Source organism: Macrotis lagotis, chromosome 1 (genome assembly GCF_037893015.1).
Source record: "Macrotis lagotis isolate mMagLag1 chromosome 1, bilby.v1.9.chrom.fasta, whole genome shotgun sequence".
In the NCBI taxonomy this organism is placed as follows: Eukaryota; Metazoa; Chordata; class Mammalia; order Peramelemorphia; family Peramelidae; genus Macrotis; species Macrotis lagotis.
This window is the reverse complement of record NC_133658.1, coordinates 279,314,546-279,335,149: the sequence shown is the minus strand read 5'-3', so window position 1 is coordinate 279,335,149 and position 20,604 is coordinate 279,314,546. Positions and strand designations below refer to the sequence as shown.

General features: G+C 35.9%; 1 protein-coding gene across 1 annotated transcript in view; it reads right to left on the bottom strand.

Annotated features, from left to right (window-relative positions):
- Positions 1-20,604, bottom strand: part of LOC141516451 (trichosurin-like) — a 113,490-nt gene that overhangs the window by 31,703 nt on the left and 61,183 nt on the right. The gene's annotated exons all lie outside the window — the stretch shown is intronic.

Sequence of the window (20,604 nt, the reverse complement as noted above, 5' to 3'; positions counted from 1 at the left end):
AGCCCATTACCTCACAAATATTAATAATAAAAATAAAATAAAAAGAACTTCCATCATCTTCCACAAGTAATTTTGCTATCTCTTATACTTTATTTTTCTTCCTTAAGGATATGATTTCTCTCTCATCACATTCAACTTAGATCAATGTATACCATGGAAACAATGTAAAGACTAACAGACTGCCTTCTGTGAAGGATGGGGAGAGAGAAGCAAGAATAGGGGAAAATTGTAAAACTCAAAGTTAATAAAATCTTTCTTTAAAAAAAGAAAGATTATTAGAAATGTAAATATATATTTCTTAGTATATTCAGGTTGTAATTGCTAGGATGATGAGAATTGAAAGGTAAATCCTTTACAGCAAGCTTCTTAGCTATAAATTCTCAAAGATAGGTAAATCGATGTTGGAGATTGAGAATAGACTCAGACCTTTAAGGAAGTAGAGGAAAAGTTTATACAGAGCAAGGAACTATCACCAAATCTTGAGAAATAGAAATATATGAATCTATAGATTTTTTTTCTTTTGAAGTGTTAAGAGTACTGAACCTTGAAATTGAAAATGTTCCTATTGATGATTATAAATCTGGATTGATTTTCAAATTTAGTAACTGCATAACCCCAAACAAATAACCTATGTCTGTTTACCTCAGTCACATGACTATACTTCTTGGCATAAGGCATATGCTTTATTAATATCAACTATTTTTGTTAACTCTTTAATTAGATATAATGGCTTCATAATTTTACATGGATCCAAATTTTCCCTATACTAGAAAGAATATTACCTAGAGTTATTTGGTTATTATTTATTAAAAAAATATGAGATTGTTAATTGAGCTATTTGAAGTTCTTGTTTTGATCTAGTGTTCACATAGGTATTTGAAGAGGAAAATTAACAATTGTAAAAAGGAAATATATATTGAGAAAATTTTAAAACCCTGGCAAACTTTGTTATTGTGATAAGGTTAATTTCATTAGATTATATTAATTAGTTTTCTTACAAAAGCACACTCTTCTTTCTCCTGAAGCATCCTTAAACAGATCTTTCAGAGAAACAGTCAAGCAGCTCAACATTTCAGATCTAAAACCAGTGAGCTTGCTGTTTTGATGTAAGTTTTGCCATCATTACAAAAACTAAAATGAAATTCAATTTCTCCCTTTATAAGTAAGGTTAAAGTCAAGAAACTCTCTTGCTATTCTATTTTTGTTCTAAGAAATAATGTTTTAGTAAATAAATGTTATGATAGTAAAGAGTAACGATTCATAAGTTATAACAAGTAACCCCACTTTGGAAATTGATTTTTAGTCATTTAATCTGGAATTAGAGCATGTGTAGAGATATATAGATTTGCTTCACTGCCACCACCTTTTCCTTACATGCCTTTTATTTGTAAGATCTATTTACTAAGGAAATAGGCACCTTGAATTTTGTCAGTGTCATGCATCTTTTGCCTTTCCCTCTTTTGATGTTTGGCCCATGTTTCTTGAATCTGCTCACTAGGATCGTATCCTCTAGGTTGCAGTTTGTTTAACTCCAGATGATAATCTAGGATGGCTGCACCCCCAATGAAACTTTCTTACATCACCTGGAGTTCACATATGCTCTATTTAAATCATCTCCCTCCCTGAGTAAGGGACTTTGTGAAGCAAGAACATCTCTACAACACTTGTTAACCTGAAGCAGTTATAAAAGATTAGGTCTTTGACTTCCAGACAAGATGATGGAGAGAAGATAGGCATTGTGCTAAGAAACTCCTGGTTTCTCCTCAGAATTAATATTGAAAAAACCTCTTAACAGAAGCCCAATTGACAAAACCCAGAAAGAGAAACTAGGAGAAGAACATCTACTTCTAGGTCTGTCTCTGGGGATTGTGAGTGAGCTGGAGTCAGAGAGCAGAGAGCCAGTGGAGGCTGGGTAAGAGCCAAACTAACCTAAGATCAGTCACAGAGTCTTTGACTATGGGACCCAGGGTCCAAGGCCACAGAGTCTTTGGCCATGGAAGCAGAGGTCTGGGGAGTCCCAGAGGCGCAGGGGGGCAAGTTCCAGCAGAGAGAGGTGCAGAGTGAAGCTGGACATCGATATGCTGGGCTCCAGGCCCTGTGCTCCATACTTTCAGTGGAGGCCTCTTCCCAAAACAAACACAGTAACAGCCCCCACATGCCCCAACCCCCAGGCTCAGGTGTGGGCAGTAGATCTCCCTTAGCTGAATAAGGATATTAACATTCTCACCCCAGGGTATAGCCAACATTGTTCAAGGACAATTCAGAACCTGCTGCTCCCCCCATCCTTCCCAGGAATAGGGACAAGACCTTAAATCAAGGCCATAGACAATTCAGAGAAAGTAACCAGGACCCTCTACTGAACAGCACATATGGAGTTACTAAACCAGTGAGCAAAGCCTCTAGGGTTTTCAAAACAAAACCTCTGTGAGCCAGCCCCTCCCCCAATACAAGGTCCAAGGAAAAAGAAGAAAGACCAGTGGAAAGAGGGGCCCATTGAAAGCTACCTTTTTTTTTTTAGTTTTTGCAAGGCAATGGGGTTAAGTAGATTGCCCAAGGTCACACAGCTAGGTAATTATTAAGTTTCTGAGGCCGGAATTGTATTCAGGTATTTCTGACTCCAGGGTCCACTGTGCCACCTAACCACCCCGAAAGCTACTTTTACGGCACAGATCCTAACCCAGAGAGATCTAGAACTTCTAAAAAGAATATGAATTGGTCACCAACCCAGAAAGACTTCCTAGAAGAAATCAGGAAGGAGTTTAAAAATCAATTGGAAAAATTGGTAAAAGAAACTCAAGAGAAAATTAACACCTTGCAAAAGAAAATTAACATCTCACAACAAGAAAACAAATCCTTGGAAAATACAATTGGACAAATACCAAAAGAAAATAATCCTCTCAAATTCGCAACTGGGCAAATGCAAAAAAAATAATAATTTTCTTAAAACTACACTTGGCAAATGGAAAACTCCTTCAAAAATAGGATGAACCAATTAGAAAAGGAGTTGCAAAAGGTAAATGAAGAACATTCTTCTCTAAAAAAAAGAATGGAATCTTTGGAAACTAATGACACCATGAGACAAGAATCTGTTAAACAAAACCAAAAACAGAAGAAAATTTAAAATATTTCATCAGCAAAACCACTGATCTCCATAATAGAATCAGGAAAGACAATGTAGGAATCATTGGGCTTCCTGAAAACATTGAAGAGAAAAAAAGCCTGGACTTAATATCACAGGAGTTAGTGATGGAAAACTGCCCTGATATCATGAAACCAGAGGGCAAAATAGTTCTTGAAAGTATACATTAATCCCGTCCAGAAAAGGATCCTAAAATGAAAACACCAAGGAATATTGTGGCCAAATTCCAGAACTGTCAAATAAAAGAGAAAATCTTGCAAGTATCCATAAAGAAACTATTTAGATACCAAGGAGACACAGAAAAAGGTTTACACAGGACCTGGCTGCATCAACCTTAAGGGATTGAAGGGCATGGAATGAGATTCTCTGAAGAGTAAGGGAGCTTAGAATGCAGCCAAGAATCCACTATCCACTATCCAACAAAACTGAAAAGATGGACATTTAGTGAAATAGGAGACTTCCAACTCTTCCTAATGAAAAGAACAGAGCTAAATAGAAAATTTGGACATCAAATAGGAGACTCAAGAGACAGACGAAAAGGTAAGAAAAGGGTAAAGGAAAAAACTGCTATCCAATAAGATGAAACTGGTTATACTCCCCACCTGGGAGAAAGATTCTCATAACTCTCAAGAATTGTAACCTATTAGAGAGAATATGCTTAGCCAGATGTGATGAACACTCATGACTTATCTGTGACTCTGATGGAGTCATTTAAAAACAATATCTCCTTAAAAAGGGGGGACATTAAATCAATGGGAGAATAAAAGAGATTGAATGGTGTCAATCACATTACATAAAGAGGTACAAAGGATCTATTTCAATAGAGGGGAAGAAAGGAAGAGGTGAGAACCACCTGAATCTTACTATCATCAGATTAGGTCTAAAGTTAACATATACACATACAATTCAGTTAAGAAACTTATCTTACCTATCAAGTATTAAAAGGAGAAAGGGGAAGGGGAGGAAAAGAGGAACTAACAGATGGAGGAAGGGCAAAGGGAAAGGGGAGGGGGCCTGGATACAAGGGGGAAAACACACTGAAGGTGATGATATTCAGAAACAAAATACTGAGGTATATGGATAAAGTGAAAAGGGGGCGAAATATAAACAGAGGAAAGATAGCATGGAGGCCAATAAAGAGTTAATAATTATAACTTTAAATGTGAATGGGATGAATTCTCCCATAAAATGTAAACGGATAGCAGACTGGATTAAAAACTGGAATCCTACAATATGCTGCTTACAAGAACCCCATTTGAAACAGAGAGATAAGTAAGGGTAAAAGTTTGGAGCAAAATATATTTTGCTTCAGCTGAAGTGAAAAAGTAGGCATAGCAATCCTTATCTCAGACAAAGCAGCTGCAAAATTAGATCTTATTAAAAGAGATAAAGAAGGAAACTATATCCTCCTAAAAGGTACTATAGACAATGAAGCAATTTCAATACTAAATATGTATGCACCAGGTGGTATAGCATCCAAATTTTTAGAGAAGTTGAATGAGTTACAGGAAATCATAGAAGACATAGAAGAAATAGAGTGGTGGATAAGTGGAATAGACTAGGTGTGATAGCAGGAAGTGATTATAGTAATCTGCTGTTGATAAACCCAAAGAGTCCAGCTATGGGGATAAAAACTCTCATTTCCATAAAAACTGTTGAGAAAATTGGAAGTTAGTATGGCAGAAACTTGGATAAGACCAGCACTTCACACCCTATACCAAGATAAGATCAAAATGGATACAAGATTTAGATATAAAGGACAATATGATAAGTAAACTAGGAGATCAAGGAATAGGTGACCTATCAAGTCTATGGGAAGGGTATGGGAAGGGAAGCAGTTGATGGCCAAGGAAGAGATGGAAAACATCATTAAAAACCAACTACATGATTTTGATTACATTAAATTAAAAAACTTTTGCACAGACAAAACTGCTGTAACCAAGATCAAAAGAAATGTATTACATTAGGAAACAATTTTTACAACTAGTATTTCTGATAAAGTACTCATTTCTAAAATATATAAAAAATTGAGTCAAATTTATAAAAAAAAGCCATTCCCTATTTGACAAATGGTCAAAGAATATACAGAGCCAATTTACAGATGAGGAAATCAAAATGATCCATAATCATATGAAAATTTCCTCTAAATCATTACTTATTAGAGAAATGCAAATTAAAGCATCTCTGAGGTACCTCACACTCTCAGACCGGCCAATATGACCAGAAAGGACAATGATCAATGTTGGAAGGGATATGGGAAATCTGGGACACTGATGCATTGTTGGTGGAGTTCTGAACTCATTCTACCTTTCTGGAGGGCAATTTGGAATTACACCCAAAGGGCAATAAAAATGTGCATAACCTTTGATCCAGCAATACCACTACTGGGTACTGAAGAGATCATGAAAAAGGATAAAAACATCAAAACATCACTTGTACAAAAATATTCATAGCAGCTCTGTTTGTGGTAGCAAAGAATTGGAAACTGAGTGAATGTCCATCAATTGGGGAAATGGTTGAATAAATTGTCACATATGTAGATTATGGAAAACTATTGTTCTATTAGAAACCAGGAGGGATGGGAATTCAGAGAAGCCTGGAGGGATCTGCATGAACTAATGCTGAGCAAGATGAACAGAACCAGAAGAACATTGAACACTGTAACAGCAACATAAGATTGATAATCAATTTTAATGAACTTGCTCATTTCATAAATGCAACAATCAGGGATAATTTTAGGATATCTTTGATGGAGAATACCATCTGTACCCAGAGGAAGAATTGTGGAGTTTGAACAAAGGCCAAAGACTATTACACTTAATTTAAAAAACACACATTATTTTATTATGTAATTTTGCTATCTCTTATATTTTTTTTATTTTTTTTCCTTAAAGCAATTATTTCTCTCTCAACACATTCAGTTTAGAACAATGTATAGCATGGAAACAAGTAAAGATTGGCAAATTGCTTTCTGTGGGGATGGAAGGTGGGAAGTGAGATTAGGGGAAAAATTGTAAAATTCAAAATTAAATAAATATTTTTTTTAAAAAGATGAGATCTTTGTCCCTGTTCCCCAAAAGAATTTGGTTTCCTACTCCTAGAGGAGGGAAATTATGAGGTGACTGGATGTAAGTAAAAAAATCTTGCCCTGGCCCCTGGGATTCAGTAAATTCCTGCCCCTATGCAGAAGAAAAGCTCTCACACCCCTCACCTAGCCTTAAAGATTATTTCTCTGAGCTACCACCCTCATCTACATGTCCCTGATTACGTCACTTTGCCTCCATAAAAGTTCACTCTCTCCTCAGTTTAGTTGCTCCACTTCTGGAGAGCATGATTCCCTCAGATAATTTGCTTTTGCTTGACTTGAAGAAAATCTGAATCTGAGTTCTTTCAAAAAATGGCAACAACAGAATAAAAAACCATGAAACAACAAGGAAGAAAATAATAGAAGAGTTCTGCCCAAAATTTCTAAACATAGAAAATGAAATTCCATCGAAACGCCAAAACACATAAGTGGTTTCAAAAACAAGTTCTGCAAGCCATAAGAAGAAAGACTTTTTAAAAAAGGAAGTTATTTTGCACCCATTAGAAAAAAGAAAGAAAGAATGTGCTAAGGTGCTTCAAAGAGCAATGGAGTTCAGAGTGCAATCCATGATGATCTATCCTGCAAATCTGAGCTTAACCCTATAGGAAAAAGGATGGATATTCAATAATAAAGAAGATTTTGAAACATCTTTAAGAAAGAAAATCAGAAATTAAAAGAAAACCTCTCTCTTAACACTACAAATAACAGAAATGCCAGGTGATTGAATAAATGTAGGAGGCAAAAACAACAAACAATAAGAGATTTCTTTCTAAATGTAAGCAAAGTGACAAGAGTGAAGACAAAAATTTCGTAGAGATAACAGTGAAGAAGTGGGTATGAATCTGGAAAACTCTGCCTACAGATGAATGCTTCTACAATTGCAACTATATTACTGAGAGGATATAGAGGAGTGAGTGATACTGTGATCAGATCAAGGGCTAGTAAGATTGAGAAAGTAATCTTTGTGATCTCAGAAAAAGAAAAGCCTCCACAAGAGTGGGTGTCAAAGAAGAGGGAAAAAGAAAGAAGACTTTGCTTTGAAGGTGGGAGAACATTTCATTGACAAATCATTCTATGAGTCAAGATAGCTGGGCAGTGAAGGACAAGAGGACCTTACACTGTTAAGGTGAGGAGAGGAAAGGAGTTTGGCACTTCAAAAGCCAATTGCCCTGGAAAGAGAGAAGGAGGTGAAACTACTAGGGGAAACTGATGCCTGGAGAATGATTATACAAATTGTAATGGAATATTATTTTTCCCAAGGAAATTTTGTATATGATGAATACATAGAAGCATGCAAAGAGCTATATGAATTAAGGTAAAGTGAAAGAAGCAGAGCCAAGAAGATAATCTAGAGTGACTTTGTTTTTGTCATTGAACTGTTCAGTCATGTCCAATTCTTCATGATCCTATTTGAGTTTTTCTTGGCAATGATCCTAGAGTGGTTTGCCATTTCCTTCTCCAGTTCATTTTATAAATGAAGAAATTAAAGCAACAGGGTTAAATGACTTGCCCAGGATCACATAGCAACTGTGTCTGAAGCTAGATTTGAACTCTACAAGGTGATTCTTACCTGATCTCAGGTCTAGCACTCTATGAACTGTGCCATCTAACTGCTTGCCCACAGTATCTATTAAGAAAGTAAATGGAAAGAACAAAAATACCCCAAAAATCACAAAGTAAATGTAACAAAATTGTAAAAAACAAGTATAACTCAAATTAAAAGATGTGAGAAGACACCTCCAACCAACCCCTTCATGGACATGAGAGCTCCACAGTTCTTACACTTTGCACATATATTTTTGTTTTTTATCCTGCTGAACAATCACAAGGCTCAACAACCCTTAATATTTCAGACAATCGATTTAGGAACTGTATCCATAGGACCCAAGAATGTCTGCATTGTTCTGAAAATGTCTGCATACCTGAGCCTGCTGTGCAAACAATTTATTCAATATATAAGAATAACTTTTTATGACCCAATCTTTTGTGATTTTCTTTTTTTTATGTCTTAATTTTTTTTATTGAATAGTATTGATTAGGTTGTTCCCAGCAATTTTTATTCCAGCTTCTAGAATTTGTAGTCTAGGAGGAAAGGGTGGAATTAACAGGTGACTCTAGCACAGAGGAGCAGAGGCCTGCCTAGGCATCCTGAAAGCAACCCTCCTGTCTTTGCATATGGAAAACAAGGAGATGTGGTAGAGATTCAAGAACAGTAAGTTAATGGAATACAGTCAAACATAGATTAAATTGTAAGCATGTGCCATCATACTTCAGTCTTCACCCAAACTCTGGTAGTTGATGGTGTGGGCTCCTGGTTGAGATCAGAGTTCATTTAGGGCTTGTCGATCACCGCTAGGAACATGGAAGTCAGTGTCCCTTTTTATTTTGGTCTTGAAGTTTGAAGGGCCTCGGTGCCTTCTGGTAATTGAGTATAGCTAGACCCAAATTGATGGCATGATGGTGACACAAACCAGGCAAAAGTCATGGAGCACAAAAAATAAAATCCATGCCAGGTAAACTGAACCCAAAAGAGAAAGCACATAGCTGAATATCAATAGTGTGGAAGCCCATGGAGCACTGGAGCAGCCCAGAAGGAGCTGCTGGCTATAAAAGATAAGACCGAAGATACTGTTGGACTGGTTCAGGATGCTGTCGGGACCCAGGAAAGGCTCCACCAGCCCGAAGCCCTTACCCCATCTTTAGGGTAGAAGAAGAGAGAAGGGAAGAGTCAAGAAGACTGGTTGGCGCCAGTCTCGCCCCAGTTTATGGGGGCTGCAGAAGGGGGTAGATTGAGCTGCCCAAGTAGCAATGGACAGAACTCCAGGCCTGGGGGGCGGGGGGGACCCGAGTTCAAATTTCACCTCAGACTTCCTTCCTGCCCGTGTGGCCCTGGACAGGTCTCTGGGAGGACCAAGTAGGTATTTGTACTGCCGTCACGTCACGCAGTCTGAGCCCCCGGGGGTGCATCCCCCAAAGCTCCGCGTGGAGGGGGCCCTGGAGGCTCCCAGCCTGGTCCGGGGCAACTCTCTGCCCCGCCCCCCAACCCGGGGTGGGGGGGCAAAGCGGGGTCAAGGTCCTCCCGCCCCAGGGTCTCCGCGGGCGGGGAGCCACGTCACACTCCCAAGCGGGGCCGCAGCCTGGGCGCCGGGGAGGCGAGGCCCCCGCCCCCGCCGCGCCGCCACCCCGGTCCCCTTCGGCCCCCAGCCCTTTTGTGATTTTCATCTTTAAAAGCCCTACTCCTGCCACAAACTACAAATGCTCTTTTTCAGGTGAACTTTGATTTGTAAACCTGTTTTTCTCTTTGAAATTAAACATCTTTCTGATTTCCAACCATCCTGTCTCTAACTTGTTTCGACAGTTCCAGTACAGTTGACATTATCTACAGTCATATGAAAAAATGTTCTAAATCACTACAGAGATTGTTCAAAATGTCCTGAGATTTGATTGATAACTTTCTGCTACAGTACACTGATTGCTTCTTGTTCTCAGATCCATGAGAAGCTCCATTAAATCTAAAAGATTACTTAATAATATGAAAATTATAAATCACGCAGAGAACAACTGGTCCTGGACAAAGTAGTATGTGTTGCCAGAGAGTGAGATCATTCAATGGGTGAGTACAAAGGTTTCCTATGATGCCAAATTCAGAGCACAGCCTGCTTATTGGGACTTAGCGCTGGAAAACTTAGTTCCTAATATCTTGACAATAGCATTGATTTCTTCATCTGAAAACCACCTATTCATATCTATTGAGGAAAGATTCATTTCTATAAATTTATTCTTTACATATTTAATAAATGAGGTCTTTATCAGAGAAATTTTCTGTAAATTTTTTTCAGTTATGATCACTTTGCATTTCCCTCTGAAGGAAATGATTATTTCTCTCTTATTAATAGCAAATTATAAAATTAGGATATCGAAACCTTTTTCCCCCTGTGCTATTTCCTTGTCCAATCTCTCAAGGACAGGGCTAATAGAAGATAGGATTAACATTCTTCTCATTCAAGATATTGCTGCTCTACTAAATCAGGCCTCTAATCTAAATGAAAATCTCTTCTGCCCAGTCTTGGGTAGGGGATAAAAATTCTTTGTTTAGATTGTCCAAGGCTAGGATACATTTAGAAATTAATGCCAGAATCAAAGTTTATTAGAATAGGTGCAGATGCTCACTTTAATATTCATTTTCTCATTAATTATTAATCGGAGTTGATGGCAACCTTCAGGAATACCCCTCTTTTAAGAGCATATAAACAGTGAGCCCACTGCCATGATTGTCTTTAATATTTGAGAATGCCAGTGACTTTTTCTTAAAAATACTGAAACTGAGATTCTTCTTCCAGATGTCAAGATGGATGAATAAGTAGCAAATTGCTGTAACATTCACATTTTCACATCCAAAGATCCATAAAATATTTAGTCCCATGACAAATTCTAAAACAGTAGAACAAGCAAGGGTATGGGGCAAAACAATCTTTAACTCAGGAAAATGGTAGAGATGGCAGGAAAAGACCATGTCATTCTGGTGTGGGGGGAGGAAGAGAACACAGTCCAGAATAGGAAACATTGCAGCAAGGCAATAGCAAATCCACCTCAGCAAACCAGGAAAAGAACCCAAATCCCAATCTGGAAGAGCAGACAAATACCTACTTAGCCAGGAGAACCTACTGGAGTCGACAGACTCCAGTTCCAAGTACCCACATACTTGGCATAACTGCAGGAAACAAGCTTCTTCTGGCAGCCAGACTGCCGCGTGCCTCAGTGAAGCTATAGGGAAATGCAGAATCACCCCACTGGTCCTCAGCACACACAAAACATCATCATTAGGACCCCAGCTCAGTACTTGGTAAACTTGCAGACCCCAACAGCCTAAAACAGTACTAACTACACCATGGATGACCCCTCAATGCAAAACCAGATATGAGGGTACCCTATGGGTCCCAAGGTCACATCAACACAGCACCAGGTAAATAGCCAGGACCTGCAGCCAAGAAACCTGAGATAGTACCACATTCACCCTGAGAAAAGAGGTCAAATTTTTTTAAAGGTCAAAAATAAAAAGATAAGTAAAAGACAAGAAAAAAAAAAGAATATGATCATAGTTATTAAGATGACATGAAAGACCAAGACACAAACTTCGAAGAGGAGAACAGTGTCAAAATACATATGGACAACACCTCAAAGAAATACAGAAAGTGCTTTCAAGCCCAGAAAGACTCAAAGAAGGGCTCAAAAAGGCACTTAACAATAAAGGCACTAAAAATAAGAGAGGTAGAAGAAACATTAGGAAAAAAACAACTGCTTAAAAAAGTAGAATTGACTAAATAGAAAAGGAAATAGAAAAATTCACTGAGGAAAATAATACCTTAAAGACTACAATTGGTCAAATGGAAAAGAAAGTAGAAAAGCTGATTGAAGAAAATAACTCCTTAAAAGTTAAAGCTAATGACATCAAGAATCACTGAAAGAAATTCCAAAGAATGGAAATATAGAAAATAATGTTAAATACCTGATGGGAAAAAACAATGGATCTGGAAAACAGATCCTTAGGAGACAGTGTCAGCATCACTGGACTACCTGAAAGTCATAATCTAAAGAAAGAACTGGACATCTTTCCAGAAATTATCGAAGAAAACCGCCCTGTTGTCCTAGAACCAGAGGAAAAACTTGGATTAGAAAAAATCCACTGATTATCTCAGGAGAGAGATAGTACAGCTAGAAGAAATACTGAAACCAGAGGGTATTGATATAAGGTGAATTGGAGAGGATGACATTTTTAAAAAGAGGATGAAAAAGGAACACAGTGGGTCAGGAGCAAGGGAGAGATAGAATGGAGTAAATCATTTCACATGAAGAAGTCCAAAAGACTTACAGTGAAGTAGAAGATGTGAGACTAGACAATGAATCTTACTCTCATCAATATTGACTCAAAGAGGAAATAATATGCATAATAGTTGCATATATAAACCTATCTCATCCAACAGGGAAGTAAAAGAGGAGGAGATCAAATAAAGGGATGAGTAAGGACTGATAGAAGGGAGGGCAGATCATGGGAGGTAGGAGACAGAAACAAAATACTGGTAAGGAGGAATGAAAGGAGAGAGAAGACAAAGGAGGAATAATAGTATGAAAGGAAATAAACAGGTAGTAATCAATCATAGAAACAATAAATAATTTCAATAAAGAGAATGACAACAATGAGACAGCATACCAAAATTTATGGGATGCAGTGAAAGAAGAACTTAGAGGAAAATGTATTTCTCTAAATTCTTAGATCAGCAAAATGAAAAAAAAAAGACAAATCAATGAATTGGGCTTGCAATTAAAAAAAACTTTAAAGAGAAAAATCAAAAATACCCAACTGAATATAAAATTGGAAATGCTAAAAGTCAAAGATGAGATTAATAATAATGAAAGTTAAAAAACTGAGCAAATAAATCTAGAAGCTAGTTCAATGAAAAAAATAAGTTCAATGAACCGTTGGTTAATTTGATGTAAAAAAAGAAAAGAAAAAAGAAAATTAAATATCCCTTATCAAAAATGAAAGGGGTCAAATCACTGAAGAAGAAATTAAAGCAATCCTAAAGAATTATTATGCTCGATTATATGCCAAAAAAATCTATCAATTTGAGTAAAATCAATTAAAATTTATGAAAATATAAATTACCTAGATTAATATATCAGGAAATAGGATGACTGATTAACCCCATTTTAGTAAATGAAATTGAAAAAGTCAAAAGAAATAGAATAGATGATGAGGAAACAAAGCTTTCATTACACTATTTAGAAAATCCTAGAGAATCAATTTAAAAATTACTTGAAATAATTTGCAACTTCATTAAAGTTGCAGGATATAAGACAAATCCACAAAAATCATTAGTATTTCTTTATGACTAACGAAGTCCAGTGTCAAGAAAAAGAAACTCTAAAATAAAATAAACGAGAAGAATATAGAATACTTGGGAGTCTACCTGCCAAGATAAACCCAGGAATTATAATACAATTACAAAACACTTTTCATACAAATAAAGTCATATCTAAAGAAATGGAAAAATAACAATTTTCATAGGTAGGCTGAGTCAACATAATAAATAAGAAAATGTGATAAAATTTTAAAATGACAATTCTGATTGTCACTTATTCAAAGTCATGTTAATCAGGTTGTCAAGAAAATCTCATAGAACTAGATAAAATGATGATAAAATTACTATAAGAGAAAAAAAAGGATCAAGAAAATCAAGGGAATTAATGGGAAAAAATACAAAGAAAGATGGCCTAACCATACTAGATTTCAAATAACATTGCAGAGTAGTAATCACCAAAACTATCTGGCAAAGGCTAAGACTAGAAGGGTGAATCAGTGAAAGTGATTAGATATACAAGTCACAGTAGCAAAGGACCACAGTAACCAAGTGTTGATCAATACAAAAACTCCAGTATTGGGAATAAGAACTGTTAGGAATACTGAAAAACAACAGTACACAAAGTATATAGAGACCCAAGGCTCTGCTTCAGTCCTAGTAGCTACCACCTCACTGTCTCAATTCTGTAGTCTAGATTTATTAATATTCTGTCATTATCAGTCATGTCTGACTCTTTGTGACCCCACTGAGGTATCCTTGGCAAAGAAACTATAAAGATTTGCCATATCCTTCTCAAATTCTTTCTACAGAAAAGGAAACTGAGACAAACAGGGTTGAGTCACTTGCTCAGAGTCACACAACTACTAAGTGTCTAAGTCAGATTTGAACTCAGATCCTCCTGACTCCAAGGATGGCAATTTATACACTTAGCCTATACCACTTATACCACTTAGCTGCTCAAATTGTAGATATTGTAAATTAAAAGTAAGATGAGGGGCATTGAGTTAGAAAGAAGGGCAGAGATTAAGAAAGTTAGTGTTCTTTGTCTCATACTTAACTTTAGTGACTATGTCCATAAAGCATTTAGGTTGTAAATATGACTGTTGAGAAGAAAGAAGAAATTCTTGCAATATGTATTGATATTTCCTAGAAAGTTAATTTAGAAGTACATAAAAGAGACTAGTCTGATACCAGCATCCTTGGTTGTGTGTTTGCAGCAATGTGAGAAATAACCAGGCCAGGCAGATAGTCATAGAAGACTTCATTTATTGATCAGAGGGCCCTGATATTTTTACTATAACTACAGAAGTAAACTGTTTTCCACTCCAGTTGATTTTTATAATATTTGTTATTCTTATCACTAAACTATTTTTCCATAATGAAAAGGTACATAGAGCATAGGTGTTTTTCAAGATCTGTGCCTGTTCATTTTCATGGTATATGATTAGCCCAACACCCTGTACAGGATGTGGTCCTGGATTACAGATAGTCACACAAAGCCTCTTGTCACATCACAAGTAAAACCCAGAACTGGCCTCAGAGATCCTTGCCTCGGGCTGCATCTCAAGTGAAAGCTGGAGCGGCTTCAGAAAACCCTGCAGAGCCTGGAACAGGTATCTTGGCTTTCCACACTAATCTATCTTATGAGCATTACTGTGTATACAGCATAATTCTTTACATACAGTAAATACCCCCAAAAAAATATTTGACAATGTAGTGATAAATGAATGAAGAAAGGAATAAATGAATACTATAAAATCCCAAGCACAGCTTCTTCATGAGAATATGAGTGACCTCTCCCCTTGTGACCTCTCCCCTTGTTATCTCTGCTACCAAGATGAATCCAAGAAAAAAGAATTCTAGACTTTCACCAAGTGAGTTCCTTAAGGGAAATGATTAGTGAGTAAAACAGGTTCATCACTTGTGAAGCTTCACCCTACATCTATGACTCTCAGTCCAAAACAAAGTCTTGTTCTCTACTTCATTCCCTTCCTGCCATGCAGGTACAGACCTCCTTCCCTAGGAAAACCCAGTAAAAATGATCAAGTTGGGATCAATGATGAATATCTCTAACTGACAAAATCTGACCAGTCTTATGAAGATTCTTTATGGAACAAGGCCTTTCTTCTAAAGAATATTATAAATAGGGAATATGTGAGATTCTTGGAGTCAACAAGTATTTATGAAACAACTATTATGTTTTAGGCACTAAGGGAAGGGGATATGAGGAAAGACAAAGATAATTTTCTTAAGAAGCTCACAGTATAAGGGAGGAAACAATATATATCTGTGTACCAAAAAAAAAGATATAAACAGAATAAATTTAGGATGGCCTAAGAATGTATAAATATATATAAATATATGTATATGTACGTGGGTATATGCATTTAAATTTTAAGCATATGTAATATCATCTCTAATTTGAGATTAGATATTGAGAAAGACTATGAATTGACCTTATTAAAGAAGGAAGGGAAATGTCTTGTCAATAGACAATGTCAATAGACAAAAGCCACCAGAATTTTAGTTAAATTATAGATATGGATTGAAAAAACTTCAAAGCAGAAGAGATTATTGAGTAATGTTGGTAGAAAAAGAATGTGGTATTGGCAATTGGGAATACCCAGTATTGCAATTCCCTACCAAGATCAGGGAATCACAGGTAAGGAGTGGAGTGGGTAAAAAGTTGACTGAAAGTACAATTAATGTTGCAAAGGGTAGATAAACTATGTCAACAAGAAGAAGCTAGATCTGAGGAAAGAAGACAAAGTGAGAAAAATAAATTTTTTTAAATGAAATGAAAATTTTACAATGAAAATAGTTTATTTCTGATAGAGCAACATTGCAGAGAGCACAGTAGAAGAGTTAGAAACTTTAAAGTGAGATATTGGGGGGGTATTAGGTATCTGTTGACTGGGATCAGAATAAGAAAGAGATCATTTGAGGGATAGAGATTAAGGTTTAAATAGAGGCAACACATTGGGGGAAAGGGGCAGAATCACTGGGATAAGGTGAGTATGATGGAGTTGAAGTATGTTAATTACTGAGGAATTAGTTCAGATTGGTTATCATTGTCCATAGAGATTGACCTGTTTTGGAGTTGTCCCAGGGGTAAGGTAGTTGTGTGTGGCAAGAAATTAGAGAAAGGAGGAGAACAGGATGGCTTCCCAGGAGGTGGCAATGCCATTCCTGTAGAACTGTAGGTGACTAGAGAGGATACCCAGAATGCCTGGAATGTGATGAAATGTCTTCACAGAAAATAAATGCAGACTTTTTTGTGGATGAGAAGTATTTGAAGAAATGTGATAAAAGATAGAGAGGAGAGGCTCAATTTAGTTAAATAACATTTGAATTTATGTGTATATATATATATCTATGAATATGTACATATTTGAATAGCTTCAAGGGTTTCTTTATATGTTTAACTATGGATGCTTTCTCAGATTTGTATATATATATATGTATATATATATATATACATATATATATATATACTCTCACATGCACACATCCACAAATTGTGTATATATATATATGTGTGTGTGTGTGTGTGTGTGTGTGTGTGTGTGTATAATAACTATGTCATGTCTCTCTGAATTGAGATTTAAATTTTCACCAGCAGGTTATTCATCATGGGCTCTTCCTTTCTCTCCTCCTCTCTAGCAAAAAAAAAAATTATCTTATCATTTATTCATAAATTTCTATTTCTTAGGTATCTATTTCCCTGAGTTCTAATATCCTCTAGAAATACCCTGCAAGACTATTTTGGGAGGACAACACAGTGAAAATGAAATTTAAAATTCCAGCTTATCAGTATTTTTCTATCTAGTTCATAAGGGGTATAAAGTTCCAGAGGGCACTCAATATGAGTTTGGCTCAATACTGAGGATATGACCTGCTGAAATGTGTATTTGCTTAGTGGGACCTTCAGCAAACTCCCAGAAATGATCTGTTGAAGCACATATTTGATTATTGGAGCCTACAGTAAACTCGAATGCAGGAAGTTAAAAGTGGGGGCCCTCTTTGTTGAATCTAGTTAGAAGGAATAGACCTAGAGAAAGAAGGAATAGACCTTAATACTATAGTTTTTCTCCTTCCCAGATATCTTTCAATAAGTGTTTCTAATCTTATGACCTTAATGTCATGTTTCAATTTCCAGGTCCTTGTAATCCATACTTAAATACTGATCAGTTAATCTATTTTATGAATACAAATTATTGACCACAAAATCAAGCTTGGGGTGGGGGAGTGGTTTCTTTTATTTTCTGTGGGTGAAGTGTTTAAGAAGTATTTGCTGAATTAAATGTGTTTAATTAGATAATTGAGACAAGTATTTTATTTTGAAAATTCCTTCAGGAAAAAATCATTACTTCAAATTTGAATTTAAATAATATCTATGTGTGTATAAAAGCATATATGCATTTAAATCTATAGTCTTGCAATTCAGATTTCATTAGTATTAATTCTGAGAATTCTATTAAGGCATACTAGTGGAACAAAAATCATCTAATATTTGAGACGTTTAAAGCTTCTTTACAACATCTCTACTCTAGACTCAGCTTTCTTCCTATTTAATGCCCTCCTCCTATTTTTGTGGAATCTTTTGATTAGAAAATGTCATGCTAATACTTTCTATTGCCACTGCTTGAAGGGTAGAGAACCTGACTAATCAATGCTAATGTCTGTCTGCCTGTGACATAAGAAATGGAAAATTAAATGTGCCAGAGCAGGAACTTGACCCTTTCTATAATACTTCTAGCCTTCATCTTCATAATTGAGCTATTCTGGTATGGAAGACAAAGGCTTACTCATCAGAATAAGAGTCACATACATGAATTGAATTGCCAAGTCCTGAGGATGGGTTCTCACATTGTCCTTTTTGACTCCTTTCCTCCTCATGCTATGAAAAGAAGAACCTTGTTTCTTACAGCTGATGATAAGCCTTTGGAAACTTAAATTCAGTGCCTCAAATCCTTCATCCCTTGTCTGTGTTCCAACATATCAAGATCCCTAGTTCAGTCTTCTGTCTTCCCTTGTAAGAGTTAAAGCACATCTGTGTTAAAGGCCTATTGCTTTTAGTATTGTTTTGTGTCCAGGTTTTGGATGTGCTACAACAGACTAGGATACTGCAAATTAAGGCTACCCTCCTTCTTTAGGTTTGACTATGACATTAAAAAATGAAAGTCTGTCTAACCTAACATCAAAATATGAATATGAGGTTAAATTTGTTTACAATCTATATATGAGTGGAATAGTTTATTTGGATTACGACAAATAGATTAGTCATCCAAAACTTTCTTTAGACTGCCCCCACAATTATCTCTAAACTCTGGCAAACAAATCTGAAATAAATGTCGCAGCTTGGGGGGGGGGGGGATTTTTTTTCTAGTCTAGGAACTGTAATTATTTCTTTCTTTTACACTTTATTCATCCCAAAAGAATTTTAGAGATTGAAAGGCACACAGAGCTGTTTTTACAGAATATGTTAATCATTGCTTAAAAACTTACAATCTCTGAACCAAAAGTACAAATGAGAAAGGAAAGAATGGGAAAAGCATGATTAAATTTGAATCAATTAGTGATCTTGAAATCCAGGTGAAGGGAATGTATTGAAAGATCAGTTCTTAGAGTCCCTGTAAAATATGTATCAGAAAGTTAGAGCTAAGAAATGGGAATAAGACAAGGACTGGGAAATGGAAGACCAGGCAACCAATATTCTCCAGCTTTCTCTGAGAATTATTTTTACCTTGCTTCTTCTTTACCATATCCATATTGTCTCTCCAACTAGATTGCAACTTTTTTAAAAGCAGAGACTTTGTCCTATTGCCTTTGAATCACACTGAACCTGGGCTCTAAATAAAGTGGGAATCAACTCATGCTGTTGACTAACATCTCAAGGGAGTGAAATTGGCATGTGATTCCCTTTCCCCTTCTGCATGAGAATAACATATTTCTTAGAGTTAAAAAAGACCATCTTTAAAGTATTTTTTCTTATGATTGCTTCTCTTTTGCTCTGATTCTTCTTTTACAACTTGACTAATAAGGAAATATGTTTAACGGGATTGTACATGTGAGGCCTATATCAGATTACTGGCTGTTTTAGAGAAGGGGGAGAGAATAGAGGAAGGGAGAAAAATGTAAAACTCAAAATCTTACAAAAAAAAAGGAATGTTTGAAAACTATATATGTAATTGGAAAAAATAAAATGCAAAAAAACTTAGTAAATATCTTAGAGGAAATCTAGTCTATGAAACCTTCATTTTATAGAAGTGGATCTGAAGGTCCAAGTGAGGAAATAATTTATTATCCAAGTTAACATAATGATTTAGTTAGCAGAAATAGGACTAGAATCAAATGTATTCTGATGAGACTCTAGCCAATGTTTTTGTTGTTTTGTTTTGCTTTGTTTTTACTCCCAACTGTAGTTGGTTTTATTAAAAAAATGATTTTTATAAAGAAATAGTATAAAACCATATGTGCTTAGAGGGGGAGATCTAAAAGGGAACCCTTAAAAATAATTCCAGTTGTATGTCCCTGGGAAAAATCATTTCATCTCTACTTGCCTCAACTTCTTCAACTATAAAATGGTAAAATTAATATCACCCACCTCCCAGTGTTATTGGTAGGATCAGACGAAATATTTGTAATTTGTAGAGCTCAGTTGTGCATATTTGAAATCTTAATATCTTTCTACTATATAAATACTGCACTATAATAGCAAGATTATTGATAAGTTTATGAATTTGTGTCATCCTTTGTATTCATGGAATAAATTTAAATCTAAGTGATTTGTCCCTGGACAAAATAATATACCCAAATTAGTCACATCTAATTCTGATCGATAAATTGATGAAATTTTAGTACTCTCCATTCTCTAGCAATGTTAAAGAGAAATACATATATAGCACTCACCTTATGAATCCTTTAGGAACATCTCTCTAAGGGGTAGAAAAAGACTTATGGGTCTGGGAAAAAAAGGGTGGAGCAGATGCAGGGATCTGAGAACTGATTTTTTTCAAAAAAGTATTTAATTCAAAGGAGGTCATCAGGAAGTAATTAAAAAGGGAAAAGAAATTAACTTAAGATTAATTTCATTTTTAATGTCAAGGGAAAAATTTGAACAGAAGAAATAATAAAATGCTACCTATTTCAGTGAAGTAAGAAATATCCTTTTTTGTAGAAAACCATGAGAAAAGACTTTACTCTCAAACTTCATTTTATGTACTCTAGGCATATATTAATTTCTTCCTGAAACCAAGAAGATGGACAAATGAATCTATGAGGCTTTATCATTCTCCTTGGTTGGTTCGTTGCCTTAGGGAAAATTGCCCCATGATTTCTAGTTAAAGGTTCCTGGAAATTATAGTCTAAAAGAAAGATTAGAGATTATCTAATTCAATATCATTTATTTAAGGTTGCATGGGCATTAAGAGTTTGATTGTTTAAAAGTAAATTTTCTAGCCCCAAATTCAGTGTCTTGTTGACAGTGAGAAAGTTAGTAATACTCTTTGTTGAAAACA